The following is a 19,767-nucleotide window of genomic DNA, read 5'->3' on the forward strand; positions in this document are numbered from 1 at the left end:
GAAATCCTCATAATTCCCAAAATATCGAATAATGGGGACTCGTCCAAACCTTTGAGCAAAATTGAAATCTCAGTAGGACGATTTGCTAACCAATGAGAATTCAAAATCCGAATTATAGCCATTTTGGACAGATGGACAATATATATTTATATATACATTATAGGGACTTCGAATTTGAACGGAATGAAAACATATCTTAATATATAAAATAGCTTAGAGTGACTGCCTGGCTGACAGATCATCGCCCAGACGAAACGGCTGAAGCTAGAAGCTTGAGTGTGGGTTGCTGTTGGTGTGTAGGCGTAAGATAAGGCTGGGAAAATTTTGGAAATTCAAACTAGAAGGTTGTGAAAAGTCCGAAAATGTACCAAATTTGGTACCCTTTGTACTAGGCGAACGGGAAGAAATTTGGAATGTGGGTCACATATGGAAAGATAGAAAGATGTAGAAAGGGGTTTTTGGAAAGATGTAGAAAAGGGTTTTTGGAAATTCGACCTATAAGTGTTCTAAACGTTACTAAAGTTAGTCCTTATTGTATATATATTGAACATATATAGCTAGAATCTTGAAATTTTATATGGAATACAGGTTGGGTAAAGAGATGGAATCCTGAAAATAGAAATTAGGACTACAATTGGAGTACAGGATTGTACTTATGTGTACGAATAGTAATAAATTTGGTGCAAGTTGGGTTTAGACGGATAAAGCTGGGAATTAAAATAACTGTTGGAGTGTAGGATTGAAGTAGTTTAGAAAATTCGTACTTATTAGTACGAAAAGTACTATATGGTACTAATTTGGAATTTGCTTGAAAGGATAGAGCTGAAAACCTGAAATTAAGAATTAAGATTACTATTGAAGATTGAGCTATAGAGACATTTTTGGAAATTCGTATTAATGTACACAAAAATTACTAAACAGAACTAGATTTGGTACAATTTAGATTTGGGTGACAGAGAGAAGTGGAAATCTAAAATTTGGAATAATGGTTGCTTTTGGAATATAGAATTGAGATATGGAAGCATAGAACATATGTGTACTAAATGGTACTATATTAGGTACAATTTGATTATATGTGAACAGATAGAGCTGGACTCAAGAATTTTGGAATTAAAATTACTGTTGGAATTTAGGACTGACATAGTTTAGGAAATTCTTAATTACAGAAACAAAATGTAATAAATTGTACCAAATAGTTTACAAATTGTTTTTGTGTGAACGGATAGGGCTGAGATTCTAAAATTTTGAATTAATATTACAGTTGGAGTGCAGGAGTTAGATATGTCGGTAGTTTTGAAAATTCATCATTATGTGTACTAAATTGTACAATTTAGATTTGAGTAAACGGATAGAGATGTGAAATTTAAACTAACTTATGATTAAAACCAGTAAGGAAAGTAGTAAAGTCGGACGGGGCCGACTATATGATACCCTTCACCACTATGGGTATATTAAACAGGACTATTAACATGAAATTGGATGAAATAAAATATGTGATATTTATCTAAATGTGAATCTACCTAGATCTATCCATAAAGTATGTAAATCGACTTCAAACAAATATAAATAGGTCATCCGTTGGGCTATGTCTGTCAAATTTCGTGCAAATCGAAAGATATATAGCGACTTTGGTCCACCATTTACATGAAATCGGACGAAACTATATATGGGAGCTATATCTAAATCTGGACCGATTTTCTCGAAACTTGGCAGACATCATTCTAGGCTCAATTCAGTACGTTATGCCAAATTTCGTGCAAATCGAAAGATATATAAGGACTTTGGGGCACCATTTACATGAAATCGGACGAAACTATACATGGGAGCTATATCTAAATCTGGACCGATTTTCTCGAAACTTGGCAGACATAATTCTAGGCTCAATTCAGTACGTTATGCAAAATTTGGTGCAAATCGAAAGATATATAGGGACTTTGGAGCACCATTTACATGAAATCGGACGAAACTATATATGGGAGCTATATCTAAATCTGGACCGATTTTCACGAAACTTGGCAGACATCATTCTATGCTCAATTCAGTACGTCATGCCAAATTTGGTGCAAATCGAAAGATATATAGGGACTTTGGAGCACCATTTACCTGAAATCGGACGAAACTATATATGGGAGCTATATCTAAATCTGGACCGATTTCCACGAAACTTGGCAGACATCATTCAAGGCTCAATTCAGTACGTTATGCCAAATTTCGTGCAAATCGAAAGATATATAGGGACTTTGGGGCACCATTTACATGAAATCGGACGAAACTATACATGGGGGCTATATCTAAATCTGGACCGATTTTCTCGAAACTTGGCAGACATAATTCTATGCTCAATTCAGTACGTCATGCCAAATTTGGTGCAAATCGAAAGATATATAGGGACTTTGGAGCACCATTTACCTGAAATCGGACGAAACTATATATGGGAGCTATATCTAAATCTGGACCGATTTTCTCGAAACTTGGCAGACATCATTCAAGGCTCAATTCAGTACGTTATGCCAAATTTCGTGCAAATCGAAAGATATATAGGGACTTTGGGGCACCATTTACATGAAATCGGACGAAACTATACATGGGAGCTATATCTAAATCTGGACCGATTTTCTCGAAACTTGGCAGACATAATTCTATGCTCAATTCAGTACGTCATGCCAAATTTGGTGCAAATCGAAAGATATATAGGGACTTTGGAGCACCATTTACCTGAAATCGGACGAAACTATATATGGGAGCTATATCTAAATCTGGACCGATTTTCACGAAACTTGGCAGACATCATTCTAGACCTAATTGATTAGGCTATACCAAATTTCGTGCAAATCGAAAGATATATAGGGACCGTTTACATTAAATCGGTTAAATATATATATGGGAGCTATATCTAAATCTGAACCGATTTTTCCCAATTTCAATAGGGTTCGTCCTTGGGCCGAATAAGTGACCTATGCCAAATTTCATCTAAATCGGATTATAAATGCGACCTGTACTTTGTTTACAATTTAACACCAACAGACGGACAGACGGACAGACGGACAGACGGACAGACGGACGGACGGACGGACGGACATGCATAAATCGACTCAGAAAGTGATTCTATGCATATTCTCAAAAGGAACTATGGGTCTATCTCGTTTCCTTTTGCCTGTTACAAACATATGCACAAAGACATAATACCCTGTACCACAGTGTGGTGAAGGGTATAATTACTGTTGCAGTCTGGAATTGAGGATGTTTTAGAAACTCGTACTTACGTCTACGAAAAGTAATAAATGGTACTAAATTTAGTACAATTTGGATTTTGGTGAACGGATAGAGTTGGAATCTTCGTACTTATGGGTAAAAAAAAAACTAAATTTGGTGCAATTTGGACTTTGGTGGAATTAAGATCACTGTTAGAGTGTAGGATTGATGTTATTTAAAATATTTTTACTTATGAGTATGAAAAGTATTAAATTTGGTACAATTTGGTTTTGGGTGAATATATAGAGCTGGAATCCTGAGATTTGGAAAGTAGATTATTATTTAAGTGTAGGATTGAGCTATGGAAATTCGAGTTTATGTGTACGAATAGTACTAAATGGAACAATTTTCATTTGGGTAACAGAGAGAGTAGACTAAATCTGGTGCAATTTAGTGAACAGACAGAGCTGGAGTTTTTAAATTGGGAGGTTGGTTCGAAAAGTACAGAATGGTACCAAATCTGGTATAATTTAGTTTTTAATGAACAGACAGAGCTGGAATTCTTAAATGTGGACTTACGATTACTATTTGAAAGCAAAATTGAGGTACATTTGGAAATTTGTACGAAAAGTACTAAATTTGGTACAATTTTAACTTTAGTGGAACTACTGTTAGAGTATAGAATTCATATAGTTTTAGAAATTTGTGCTTATGTGTATGAAACGTACTAAATGGTACTAAATTAGGAACAATTAAGATTTGGTTGACTCCTTAGATTTAGAATTTAGATTGCTGTTGAAGCGTATTCTTGAGTTATGGAGACAACATTGGAAACTCGAATTAATGTGTATGAATAGAATAGAAAATGCATTAAATTTGGATTTGCGTAACGGGTAGAGCTGGAAACCTAATATTTAGAATGTGGGTGACTGACGGAGAGTTAGAAAGAATTACCAAAGGGTTTTCGGTACTAACTTGTACTAAATTTAGAGATTTCGGAAAATAGTGCTTATGTGTATGGAATGTAATAAGTGGTAATAAACTTAATATTAGATGTAGGAATAAAGGTGGAATACAGAACTATAGTACAACAAATTATACAGTGTTCACGATTTCCATATGGAATATTATTATTATTTTTTGTATTCCCTTTCCGCATAAGAAGTAGCGGGCACTTTGCTAGTATATATATATATATATATACATTATAGGGACTTCGGAGAATATTGTGAAGTGTTGAAAATGGAATGAAAAGTTCTCCCTTAATGTTTAAGGGTATACAAATACAAATACAATCTGAATAGATTTGTACAAAACTTAGCACACATCATTCCAGATTCAATTCAGTATACTATTTACATGAAATCGTCATGCAAAATTTCGTGCAAACCGAAAGTAATATATGGGCCATTTAGATAAAATCGGACAAAAAAATATATTTTTATTAAATTCAACCTGCAAAAATATTTTTAAAAGCCTATGCTTATATTCAGTTAATAAAATATTTTGGTAAAAATCCTTCTTGAAGGAAACATTTTTTAAAAATCTGCAAAATAATCAACGCCTTGAAAATCCTGTTAACAAATGAAAACTTTTATACTCTTTATTAAACTTCTATAATATAAATAATTTAAACGTTTTTGTGATACAGCTAAAGAATCTTTATGCACATTACATTCAAATAAATATACATTACTATTACTTTCAATAAACATATGTACATATTTTAAAAATTCCTTATCTAATGAAAAACAAATTAAAAATATATCATAATCAGCTTCACTTTCATAAATAACTTCACATACGCGTTCCAATAGCTACGTGAGTATATGGCCAATGATGGACAAACGCCTTAAAACCATATAAACACAGAAAACATGAATAATATGCTTAATATGTTCGTGTGTACATAATGAGCGAACGAGTGTGTAAATATAGACAGACATGCGTTCGATTGTCTTCTGGTCTTACCGGCAAACGTGAAGATTAATTTAAATGGTCATTACTTAATTGTTGTTAGCCATTTCATATAATAATAAGAAGAGGTAGTAGATAAATTGATAGATAAACAAATGAATAAATTAATAATGTCATTGGGTAATTTGATTTATGTTTAGTAAATTTATCTAAATTTTAAATGTTGACAAATAAATTTTAAATACACTGAAAAATAAGCAAGAAAAAAATAATAAAAAATATGTTGGAAAATAAATCTATCTTCATTAATCTAGGAAAATATTCAATACACAATTATTTCAGTACAAAAAATTAATGTATGTGACTCTGATAGTCCTAAGAAAAATATGCCACAAAAATTCATGCCTGTAGCTGTAATAGTCCTATGAAAATATTTCCTATATTTTTTTTACAAAATATAAATCTGAAGCTCTGTTTGTTTTACAAAAAATTGTCTATAAAAATGCATGTCTGTAGCTCTAGTCCTTAGAAAAATATTATTTAAAAATACACTATCTATTTATGATAGTGTAAGAAAATAATTTAAGAGAGTCCATCTCTGTAGATCTGACGGATTTGATAATCCAACGAAAACAATCTTTAAATGCGTTGTCCACGCTATGCTATTCCAGTCGTGTGGTAAGGCCATCTCTCAATAGCTTGTTGTCTTCTCCTAATCTTATATTAATCTCATATTAATATCTGTTTTTATTATTTATAAAATGTTCATTAATTAAAATAAAATATTATTTTCATCCATTCCAAATGCTAGTTATTGCAAAAATAATTATTGTTTATGCTCGGCATAAACTGAATTTGAACATTATAATAAAATTATTTGATAACGGATATACGGTGTAGCTGCAGCCACAGTCATATATTATAGCTAAGCATTCAAGGTTGATGGACATGAAATACATTCTAATTAAAAAACAATTTTAAAAGTCATATATTTTAAACACCTTGAATTTGTCAACACCTCAATTGAATATATTAGATAATCACTAAAAATTTTTGAAATATATTTCAAAATATTTTTTTGAATAATAATTTTGAAATTTGCCATCTAAGTGTTTTTTTCGTCACTACTTAAATCAACCTAGCTTGTGCCTTTATTATTCTATGTAGACCCAGATAACTCAATTGGCTCTATTAGGGTCTTGAATTGTTTTTGACATTATCTTAAAGAAGTTGTCACACGATGAAGATAGAGAAAATTTGGCCCGATGAGTTCGTTACAAAGGAAATGGTTCTCATCAGTAATATGTTGATGGAATTCCAAATTAAATACGTTGCGTTTTAATACCCTCCACCATTTGTCATTTCGTTCGCAACTCCTCGAAATATTCACCGGTGACCCCGCAAATGTAGATATATATATTTAAACCAGTAAGGAAAGTTCAAAAGTCGCCACTTTGGGTATATACAAGAGATGTTATTATCTATAATATCCTGTAGATAGAACAGTCATAGAATCGTTGGAGGTCCATTGAGATGTAATCGGGCGAAATTAAATGTGCTATCTAGATAGATATTTGAACTAATTGAAAAAAACCCCATACTGAAATCAATTAAAAATTGCATGTCAAACGGGCAGACTTGGATTCTTTGGTATACCATTTGTATGAAATCGAATAAAATTATGTATGGGAGCTATGTATAAACACATGAACCGTTGCATACACCATTTGTTTTTTGTTATCACTCCATATTCAATTAAATACCCTCTGCAAAATTTCGTGTAAATCGAACAAACATAGGCCCTTCGATGCACCATTTACATAAAATCGAACGAAGATATATATAAGACCTATATCAAAATCTGAACCCATTTCAACAAACCTTATCACACATAATTTTTTCCTCAATTGCTTTCGCTATGCAAAATTTTGCTCAATCGGACAAATATTGGGAGTTGCTGTATCATTCACAAAAAAATTGGACGAAACTTTATAAGGGAGCTATATCTAAATCCGAACCGATTTTAACACAACTTCGCAGACATCCGTGTGGATCTAATTCAGTACTCTGTGCAGAAGTTTGTCCCAATCGGTCATCATTCAAAAAAAAAATATATATATATATATATATATATATATGGGAGCTATATCTAAATCTGAACCGATTTTTACAAAACTTCGCTGACATCAATCTCGACCTAATTCAGTACTCTGTGCAAGATTTTGTCCCGATCGGACAAATATTGGGAGTTTGGTCCATCAAACTCTGAACTGATTTCAACGAAACCTCGTAGATAACAATCTGGACCTAATTCAGTACTCTGTGCAAGATTTTGTCCCGATCGGACAAATATTGGGAATTTGGTGCAGCATTCACAAAAAACCGGACGATTCTATATATGGGAGCTATATCTAAATCTGAACCGATTTTCTCCAATTTCAATAGGGTTCGTCCTTGGGCCAAATATGTGAACTGTGCCAAATTTCATCCAAATCGGATCATAAATGCGACCTGTACTTTGTTCACAAACGGACAGACGGGCATGCGTAAATCGACTCAGAAAGTGATTCTATGCATATTCTCAAAAGGAACCATGTTTGGTATTGAAAATAGGATATGTTGATCCCTCAATTTTCGGTATTTTGGAAAAGTTTTCCAACCGAATTGGCTGTAATTTGGAATTTTAGGTTCTCATATCCAAACCCCACCATTAGATATTTTGAGAATTTTGATCATATTTTTAACACGTATTTTTCTGTGTATTCAAAGTCCTAGGAGCATGAGTTTTTCCATAGGAGCGCCCATTAATTTTATGTATTTTGATTGCCATCCCCATACTGTTCGTCGGGATCCAACTTAATATCATTTTTACTTCTTTTATTATCAGATAGCTCCATATATTTCTGGGAGAAAAAATTTTTTAACTTGCCAAACTACACCCTCTTCAATTGAAAAATTTTCTATGAATTTCATTAGGATGTTTATAAGGGGTTTATATAATTCGGTTTCGGAATTCGGAAGGAATGACCTCTTCGGGTCAATTCAACTGTGGGAACTTGAAATACCAATTTAAAACTAGATTACTCCTATTTACAACGAGATGCTACCAAATAACGGAAATTGGAAAATAAATGACCACATAGTCCAGTCATAAGAAAAAACTCAAATAATCGAGTTATCATTTTACCCTTCGATATGGTATGTTAAAATTGGTATTTAACCCTACGGTCAATAACCGGGTACATTTGTACCTTTTTTGAATAAAAATGCTGTAAATTTTTTAATAATGGAGATATTTGGATCAAATTTTTAGGAATCACTTTTGAGGTATTTTCACACATAATCGAAGAAAAAAATTATAAAAATTTTCCATATATATAATTTTTACAATTTTTTAAAGTTATTACCTACGTAGATCAATAACCGTGGTACATTTGTACCCATCCAAAGATAGCTCTGTAACTTATTAAAAAATTGGACTATCGTGAGGTTTTTAGTTTTAAATTAGTCTATACGGATCTGATCTAGATGTCGGAACTGAAAATTATATATACATTAAAATAATATATATTTAAATCCATGGTTAAATGATAATCTATCTAAAACAATCGTAGTGAATTCGTTATAGCTTTCGAATGGGTTAAGCTTTTGTAGTTATTTTTCTATTGAGATGTTATTTAGGTATTCCTCAACCCCTCTGCAAATTTTTGTGGCCATAGACAACATGGGACCATCAGGACGACTCGTGGAAGTCAGAAACTACCCTGGTTTTCCCTTGTATACAGGGACAAATTACTTCATGATCCTTATTGAAAAAAATCTGCGACGATGTTGTTATAAATTTTACAAACAATTGGAAAAAACCAGTGAGCGGAGCAGTATAGTCGGACGACGCCGACCATACGATACCCTAAACAACTACCACGAAACTCTTACTTTCTGTGGATTTTTATTCAGAGCCTGGGCAATATTTCGTGATAGTTGCACTCTCTAGCCCCACATATATTCGTAATATAACTAATGTTCAGTACAGTCCTTTTAATTACTTGTCCATATTCGATCAGCGCTATATTTCCGACCTCCAGTTTGGTAATGGGTTACTAAATAATATATGAATACGTAAGCACCTGTAAATACTTAAGTGTAACTCACACATCCAATATTGTAATTTTTTCACAAAAGTCAGGGTCCACTTGACCCACTAAACATTGACCGATCGTTATCAAATGAATGGATAATTATAATGGAGACGGACGGACACACATGTCTAGATCGACTCAACTAGTCCACCAAAGGGTGTTCTAGGACTAATATTTTGAAGCGTTACTAACTCTTGTCGTGTAGGGTATTAAAACATCATGACACTCCACCATTCGCTTTCAAAATACGTAAAACAATTGAAAAAATTTGCTAGACCAATATTTGAGATTTTCTACGAAGAAGTTTTTTACTCAAAGTGTTCATGGTATGTCAAATTAAAAACGCATTGGTTTGAATTATGTGGAACCTAATATAACGTATAAGTCAAAACATTGACCCATACTATCATAATAATGCTCCAAGAACCTGGAATGTGGCTACAACAAATGCAACCAAGAACCCGTAAAATACCGTAAATTTAGGGCGCTAATATTGAAATTGCGAATACATAGCATTTGCTGCGTATGGGGTACTAGGTCAAAAATATGGAAATTTTGTGCAACGATGTTTACCACTCTTTAACAGTCTGAAATGCCGAATTACAGCTTCTTTCGTTGGAAAATGTGGCTAAATACATCAATATGCCAGAATTGGTTTACACCACAACTATGTCGGAAATTGTTTTCTCCTGAATTCCCTGAACACTATTCCCATAAAATCTACACATTTCATCTCTTAATCACCACTACTAATGACCAATCTTTCAAATCTACTTTAGATATGTAAAAATAATAGGAAGTGTAAATAAAATTTTTAAGATTACGCAATCTTATATAGAACATTAACTACATAATTAGTTAATTAATGATTAGCCTTGAGCTACACATTTAATGGTTAATCCTGGCTTCAAGGGATTCCAATTTACGCACCCATAACCCTAACCGCTCATTAATTACTTCGCATTATCTACTTTCGTTTCTTGATTCTTGAAAGTGGTTGCTGTTCATTTTTTCTGCTTTAAATAAAACGATTATTTTTGAATCATAATTAAAAAATTCTTAATCTTCTTCGTTTGCTCGAAGGCAAAAAAAAAAACTTCCAACAACAACAGATCACCACCTGACCATTTATTGGAGATTTTGTTATTGTTTATGTCTGCCTGTCCGATTTGTGGCCAAGTTTCCTTTCAAATTTTCTGTCAAGATGCCGGATGAAACGTTGATGATGATGACGACGACGATGGAGATAACGCTGGATGCCGATGGTGATGATGGCATTAATGATGTTATTCTTTGTAAACTACTTTACGCGATGAAGTGTGTTGAATTGATTTTAGATTTCCAGCTTTTGACCGCTTGGGTATTCCATTTTTATGACTCAACTAAAAGCATTGGGTAGTATGATCCAGATACATATCAGGCAAATAGGCAAATCAGCCCTTATGGCAATTTTATATGTAAATAGTGTGTAATATGCGTCAATTAGGTATGTAGCGTGCGGTTGTTATCATTTGATGTTGACTTAACGATTATCTGAGTACTGAAATTGAGAACAAGTTTAACGATGCTATTTGTCATGTCTATTGATGGATTGATTCTGAAATATATGCTGTGGTCATGGGTATAAATGTGAATTTTTGGCTGTAAATTCAATATTACATGGTATGCTAGAATATTTCATCTTCACTCAAAGATGTAATCTGATGGATTCGAGAGAAGGGTGTTATTGATTTAATGACTTGCTATATTTTTATTTACATTGATATCTCCGCAGCTTGTTTGCTTAACTGTATTGTAATAATAAATGTGGAATATTTTTGATGTAATGTAAAGAATTCCACAACAATTAAATATCCAGCTTAATAAACAATTAAAAGTACATAACATCTTGAAAACTAGCTAGAAAATATGAGTGGATACGGCTACACCCTCAACATATTTAATTTTTATATTTATTAAATACAGCTTTTATGAAATTGGTTAAAATTTGTGAAGGAGGAACCAGGTAAAAATATTCATTTTATATGCAATTTACAAAGCTTGTAATCGACACGCAGAGGAAGATAGATACCAAGCAACGGCTCTGATTGGCCTTAACATGGCGAAGCCCAGACTTATATTGGTCCCTCTTTCATCTCAATTGTGGACACTGACCTACCCGCGGTGCCACCTGGGGAGCTATTTTCATCACCCGATGAAATTGTGAGCTAATATGTGCCGCGAGTTCACCCATAAGAACTATAAAAAAATAGATTGAGGCGTCGGGTAGTTGCCCACTCCCGGAAAACACAACCTACTATGAAAAAGCAAAGAAAAAGAACGACCCCCGCAAACGTATAAAGGACCACGATCTGCGAATCTGCACTTGGAATGTGCGCACGTTGTACAGAATTGGCGCAGTGTTCGCGTTGGCGGATGTACTCAAGAAGTACAAAGCCGATATTATTGCCTTACAGAAAATGCGATGGAAAGGGACAGGTGTAAGTAAATCAGATGATTACGCCCTGTATTATAGCTGCCATGAAACGAGACATGAATTTTAACAGGAGAATAAAAGACCTCGTCTACAGATTCACTCCCATAAATGGGCGAATTGCTATAATCCGTATAGAAGCGAAGTTCTTCTACATCAGTCTTATTTGCGCCCATGCTCCGACCGAAGATAAAGATGAACAGACCAAAGACATATTTTACTAGAAGCAGCATGAGATTAAAATTCTGCTAGGAGATTTTAATGCAAAAATCGGAAGGGAAAATATCGTTGGCCCCACCGTCGAAAAATTCAAGGTACGCACCCGTCTTAATGTAGCAGTAAAGGTGCGATCTAACACAACACGGAAACTCAACGTTGAAAAGCTGCAAACACAACAGGTAGCCGAAGCATACTCCGCTCAACTTACCTTGAAGAAAGCACTTCTTGTCCCGATAATAGTATAGAAGCACAATGGCAAATGATTGCCCACTCCCTACAAACTACCAAAAACCACCACCGAGAAACCGATGGTACGATCAGGAGTGTCGTAATGCTACTGATGTAAAAAACGCAGCGTATAGGACAACCCTGCAGACAGTAGCAACACGTAACGTGATGGAGAAAGAAGAGAGGAGAAACGTGTTTTCTGAAAAAAGAACAAAGAACAAGCTAAGATGAGGTCAAAAATTAATTAATCGGCTCAAGAACAATAAAGCAGCAGGAGCCGATGGGTTACCAGTCGAACTATTAGACTTGTGGCCAGATGCTGGTCAGGGTCATGTACCAGCTGATTAATACAATTTGCCCAATGATTGGAACCTCAGTATCCTGTGTCCGTGCACCAAAAAGGAGACAAGACGATATGTGCCAACTATCCAGTGTGCTGTGTGAACGACTGAAGCCAATGGTCAATGACATCATTGGACCATAGCAATGCGGCTTCAGACCTGGCAAATCCACCATTGACCAGATTTTCACTCTGCGCCAAATCCTGGAAAAGGCCCACGAAGAACACATCGACACATACCACCTAATTGTCGACTATAAAGCCGCATTCGACAGCCCTATCCGTTCAGAGATGTTTAAAGCCATGTCTACGTTCGGCATTCCTGCAAAATTAATACGGCTATGCAGGATATATTTAAGTGACACAAGGTCAGCAGTTAAAGACGGAAAAGACCTATCGGAGCCCTTCAATACCGAACGAGGATTCAGACAAGGTGACAGTTTTTCGTGTGATCTTTTTAACATCCTGCTGGAAAAGGTCATACGAGACGCAAAGGTGAACCGAAATGGTGCTCTGTACACTAAACAACACATGTTACTCGCCTACGCCGATGACATCGATATAATGGGTCGAACATTGCGAGCGGTAACAGCAACCTTTGAACAAATTGAAAAGGAGTCTGCTAAAGTGGGTCTGGCAGTAAACGACGAGAAGACCAAGCTTAGGTATCAACGCGCAAAACGTCCAGTAGACTCTGACCAACTTGGAACTTGAGAACTACAGCTTCGAGGTAATTAAAGATTTTATATACCTTGGTACCGCCATAAATAAAACGAATGACATCAGTTTCGAAATTCGGAGAAGGATTGTTATGGCCAACAGATGCTACTATGGTTTATGAAGCAGGTCGGATGAAGCAGCTCTTGGGGTGTTTGAAAGAAAAATTCTCCGAAAGATCTAATTTAGTATTTTGGATTCTCATTGTATAGCACATGTCAGTACCAAAAATTATAAATATTGACCCAAGTTTCCGCGTAGCCATAATATAACGGTACCCACAATATTCGTTATTTTGGAGATTTTGTAAACATTTTCCATCGAGTTGGCAGCAATTTAGTTTTTATACCCTTCACCATACTGTGGTACAGGGTATTATTTGTTTTCTCCTTGTATAGCACAGCTCCATACTAATCCTTATTAATATTGACCTAAGATTCAGGGTAGGCCTCATATAACGGTACCTTCCAATATTCGGTATTTTGGAGATTTGGGAAACGTTTTTCAACGGAATTGGCTGTAATTTAGTATTATGGGTTCTCATTGTATTGTTCATGCACATATCAAAAATTATTAATATTAAACCAAGTTTTCGGGTACCACCCATATACACCACCAATATTCGGTATTTTGGGTTTTCATTGTATAGCACATCCTTGTTAATATTGCACCAAGTTTGAGTGTAGCCCCTATATAACGGTACCCCCACATATCTGTACTAAAAATGATTTCACTACCCAACATTATGAACTTGACCTGGCCTTCTGATATTCTTAGAAATGCTACATATAGACACCGTAAAATAGCGACTTAAAAATAAATAATGCATTCAAACGGCCAACCGAATTTTGCTAGAATTTTTCTAAAGAAATTTGAGTATATTTTCTATTTTTAAAAAATTAAGTTTATTCATATATATTTTTTGCATTTCTTTTCAACGGTATCATTCATTTTACTTTGAAAATAATTACTAAAACAAATACAGGTTCTTTCCCCCCAACAATTTAAATACAATAAATCATTTTGCAAAACCAACAACATTTAACTTGACACATATATTTATTTAACTCCGACCAAATCAATCGAAATGTGAATAAAAACAAACTAATTGCTCGTGTTGTTATTGTTGTTGTTCTTTTTATCCGTGTTGTTGACCTCTGCAATTTATTCCTATTGTTGTCGATTTTTATTTCACATAATTTTTTATTTTTATTTTGCCCACAAAATTATGACCTACAAAAAATGTGATAATGATGTTGTATTAAAAATGTTTGTGATAATTTGCGAACCTATCAACCGGCAGCAGTGAACAACTCTTATTGAAAAAAAAAAAAATGATTTCTGATTTATCTGCCATATGATCGATTGCAATTTGTTATTAATTAAAATGGGGAACATGAATAAACCCCCAGTTAAGAGGGGATAAATGGAGGGTTAGGTGGACTATGAGGTACCGTACAAAGTGCAAAAAATCTCTGTTGCAAACATAAAAATTTCTGGCGGGGGCCATAACACACCGAACACCTCTGCCCCTTGCTACGACGATGATTTAACAAATATTCAGAGTTTCCAAGTCCAATACCTATGAGTGAAATAATCCTCGTATTCCAAATGAATCGATTGTTCTGGATTTCCAGAAAAGGTACTTTATTTTCCTATATTTAAGGTACCTTTCCTTTTATTACTTCTAGAAAATACACACGTTATCATGAATAAAATCAAAATATTATTTCTCATAACCGGATATCGAAGTTTCGCTATGCCTCACCCAAATAAAACAACATATAAACACAAATATGATTATTAGGGTTTCCCCATTACATAAAATTCCACATAAATTATATACCAAACTATAATGTCATATAATGACTTGCAGCTATGAAAATCAAATGATTTCATTAATAAAATTCAAAAAAAAAAAAATCTACAAATTTAATTAATCTAAAACAATTAAATACTACAAATCTGACATACATTTGTATTTGGAGCAGTCGACAGAAGGAATGAAGGCAGCAACACACATGTTCTGTGGCCAATAACCTGGGTTACGTCGCAACGCCAAATCCGGTAACACAAGAATGCCATATTTTGAGTGTGGGGTGCTAAAACAAAGACTTACCAAATCAAGTTTTAATACAACAAAACACAAAAACAAAAACATCAAAGTCAATGTCAATGTCAATGACAAAAAAAAACCATCTGCAGATACATACTAATCAAAATAGAAAATCCCCTATACATAGATTTTGTAAAAATACAAATTTGAATGGAATGTTTTTTTTTTGTTTTTGTTGTTTAGTTTCATTTTGATTAATTTAATTAATAAAGAGTTAATAATACAATATTTAAATATATATTGGTTTGTTCATTCCAAAACACCGCTAATTCAAAACAATTTAAATCTTTAATAAATCTGTGATATTTAAAAATTATGCAAATTAAATTTATGATGAAGAGGATTATTTGAGTGAATGAATGGTTGAGAGATAAACTGCATGTGGATGGATAGATGGATGAACTGCAAAAAAATTAAGAATGTCATTGAATTTCTTTTATCTTGGAATCATCATCGTTAATTGTTGACAATTAAAAAACAATAAATAACCAAATGTTTGCCAAATATAACCAGTGAGCGAGCAGTGTAGTCGATCGGGACGGTCATATGATACCCTACACAACTACCACTGAACTCAAACTATCTGTTGATCCGAGCCTGGTCGATATTTGCACCATCTTGACTGATTGGAGGATAACAGTTTATCTTTTTTACCCTGGCATATTTTCCAAATCATGGAAAGTACAAAAGTCTTGGTTCATTTGGCCCGCTAAATATTGATCGATCACTATCGATATATGACGAGGTGGGTCTAGAAACAACATTTCGTGGCGTGGCGTTTTTGGGGCTACACAAAGTTATAGTTGTAAACCAGTGATAAAAAAACCAGTGAGCGGAGCAGTATAGTCGGACGGGGCTGACCATGATACCCTACACAACTTCCACGAAAATCGAACTTTCTGTGTTTGTATATTCTGAGCTTGGGCAATATTTCGCGTTATTTGCACCCTGTTGACCGGCTAGATGTCAACAAATATTTCTAATATTCAGTAGACGAGGGTTGTACTATTCCAGATTCTCTTTACCGTGGGTTATGTTGTGATGCTGGGCTTTCAATTGTGGCCTAAAAATCGACTGGAAATAAAAAAATAATAAGTTTTCGGTCCACTTCATCCCAAAATTATTATCTGATCATCACCGAAAAGTATAGGTGTTGTCGTTGACCATAACGGGAATCTAATGGAAAATTACAAAACGATCAGCGCTATATTTCCGCCTTCTAGTGTGGTAATGGGTTACTAAATAATATATAAATACGTAAGCACCTGTAAATATTTAAGTGTAACTCCCACATCCGAGTACATACGACAAAATAATTGGTATCAAATTAAAGGTCAACCACTCCTCTTCGATACACTATCGACTTTTCGGAGTAAATATATACGCCATACAATAAAAATTTTGTAATTTTTCACACAAAAGCACTGGTCCATTTGACCCGCTAAATATTGACCAAACTTTATCAAAACAAGCATGCTTATTCTTTGGCCCAATCCCCTTCTCCATGCAGAAATTCGCAGAGTTTGGGCCATAATTGCGGCCTCTGGAGCGACCAGAAAAATAAAGTTTTTGGTCCATTTCATCCCCTAAATATTAACCCGTCTTTTCCAAAAACAATAGGGGTCTTCGTTGGCCAGAACCCATCCGACGTGATGATTGGTCCATAACTGTGGCCTGTATCGTGTTTACAAATTATAATGGACAGACGGACGGACGGACACACATATCTAGATCGACTCAGCTAGCCGAGATATGACGATCGGTATACTTAAAGGTGGGTCTAGGACCAATATTTCGCGGCGTTAGAAACTTTTGGGGCTGCATAATGAATACCCTGACAACATAGTTGTGTAGGGTATAATTATTTTTTAATAATAATTCTTATTAATGGTTTATTTTCTCACTGTCATTGCATATTGCGACCAGGATAATATAAAATTCCGAATTACAGACACCCAGGCTTTTTAAATTGGTCTAGGACTTTGGGCTAGTTCTCAACGTATCGAAAAGTGGAAGTACCGCTCTATGTGTGATATACCAGAATGTGGACCGATATTGATCATTTTTGGTAGAAAAAAGGGAGCTATAAAGTGGTATTCCAGGTCCTTCTTCTTGGAATTCCTTATTCTTATCCTCTAAATTCAGGTCGTGTACAATTTTAAATATTTAGATAGTCTTTAATGTTTTTTTACCATTCCGAGTCCTTGGAGGATATATATTCGTAGATGTTTAATATTGGTCCATTTAACGTTCTTATCTGTTTTTTTTCGTTGAAAATTGGTATAGCTCTAATACAAGTGTACCTTCCCCGTATTTTGAACGATTTGGTCACATTTTCTAATTGAAGTGGCTGTTAGTTGGCATTCAACAACATTTTAAGGTATTTTCAATATGTGACCTTTTTTCCATCCGAAAAACTTTAATTTGGGACTCCAGGTTTTTAATAGGTAAAAAATTCCTTATAGAAAAGTTTCAATGTCCAGACATAGCTCAAATAGAGACAGTTTTTAATGTAGATCAATGTTTTTAAATAACCCCCTATCAGTTCGTCCACAGAGACTCCCTTCAGTTCAGCTATAAATACTGTGTGCATCTGGTCTATAAAGACCCCCTTCATTTCCTCTATAATAGGCTCCCTTTAGCTCGTCTATAAAGACTACCTTCAGCTCGTCTATAAAGACTCCCTTCAGCTCGTCTATAAAGACTCACTTCAGCTCGTCTATAAAGCCTCCCTTCAGCTCGTCCATAAACACTCTCTTCAGCTCGTCTATAAACACTCCTTCAGCTATTCTATAAACACTCCCTCCAGCTCGTCTATAAAGACTACCTTCAGTTCGTCTATAAAGACTCCCTTCAGCTCGTCTATAAAGACTCCCTTCAGCTCGTCTATAAAGACTCCCTTCAGCTCGTCTATAAAGACTCCCTTCAGCTCGTCTATAAAGACTCCCTGCTTCAGCTCGTCTATAAAGACTCCCTGCTTCAGCTCGTCTATAAAGACTCCCTGCTTCAGCTCGTCTATAAAGACTCCCTGCTTCAGCTCGTCTATAAAGACTCCCTGCTTCAGCTCGTCTATAAAGACTCCCTGCTTCAGCTCGTCTATAAAGCTCCCTGCTTCAGCTCGTCTATAAAGACTCCTGCTTCAGCTCGTCTATAAAGACTCCCTGCTTCAGCTCGTCTATAAAGACTCCCTGCTTCAGCTCGTCTATAAAGACTCCCTTCAGATCTATACAGACCTCCTTCAGCTCATCAATAGAGACCTCATCAATAGAGACCTCCTTCAGCACTCCAACAGAGACTCCCAGTTCGTCTATAAGAAGTCCTTCAGCTCTTCAACAGAGACTCCGAGTTCACCTATAGAGACCTCTTTCAGCTCATCAATAGAGACCTCCTTCAGCTCTAAATGTATGTAAATGTCTAGAAATACAGTTCGTGTACAGTGGCTTCCGTAAGTTCTTCTATAACGACTCTCTCCAGCTTACCTATAGACAACAGATGTTAATAGAAATTAATTAAAATCATTTTTGCTAAACTTATTTGCTTTTTTCATCCATCAACGAATCAACACAAATTATGTGAGCGAAGAAAACAAAAAGAACGATGAAAGGGAGATATTCTAATTAACTGTCTAGGAATCGGAACTATAAGGGTTGCCCTGGTCGTGAACAGGATTGTCCTAGTTGTCCTCTTTATCTAGTCACCTGATCGCCTATAAAAACTCTCTTCAGACTTAATTCAGCTCGTCTGTATATATTTTATGCAGATCGTTTATATAGACTGCCTTCCACTCGTCTTTCGTTCGTCAATAGATACTGTCTTCAGATCGTCTATGAAGGTTGCCATCAATAAGTCAAATAATTTATATTATTTGAAAATTCAATACGACATTGTAAAAATAATCAATACACAACCTAAATCAATTCAAATAAGACGGGTGTTTTCCGTTTACTTAGTAAATATGTGTGACTATGTGTGCTCGGCATTTGTGTGTTTTTTGTCGTACCATCACTTCTATATTCCCTGAAGGAAATGTGGGGTGTTGTATCGCCTTTGTCTACTATTGTGGCGACAACAACTTGTCTACATATCATGTAATAAGAAGAAGCATTTGTTATGTTAACAACCAACTGAGCATATGCTTCTTCTTTTTTTCTTTAATATATTTATAATTAAAGAAAAAAAAGTTGGCGGCAATAGACAGATATTTTGTTAAAAACGCGAGTTTAAAGTTATTAATGGTAATAATTAAATTAATTAATTAATTGGTGAAAAAATTTTTGAGCAAAAGAAATTATAAAAAATTTACAAGTGACATATGTGACCTTTAGTCTATATATACAAACTATTATATACTGACCGTGTCCACATATGCGACGCTGTGTCTATATCTAAAAACTACTGACTTACTACTGACCAAGTCACTAGTTCA

This window comes from Musca vetustissima, unplaced genomic scaffold (assembly GCF_032173495.1).
Source record: "Musca vetustissima isolate MV318-11 ecotype Yass unplaced genomic scaffold, APGP_CSIRO_Mvet_v1 utg5922, whole genome shotgun sequence".
Taxonomy (NCBI): domain Eukaryota; kingdom Metazoa; phylum Arthropoda; class Insecta; order Diptera; family Muscidae; genus Musca; species Musca vetustissima.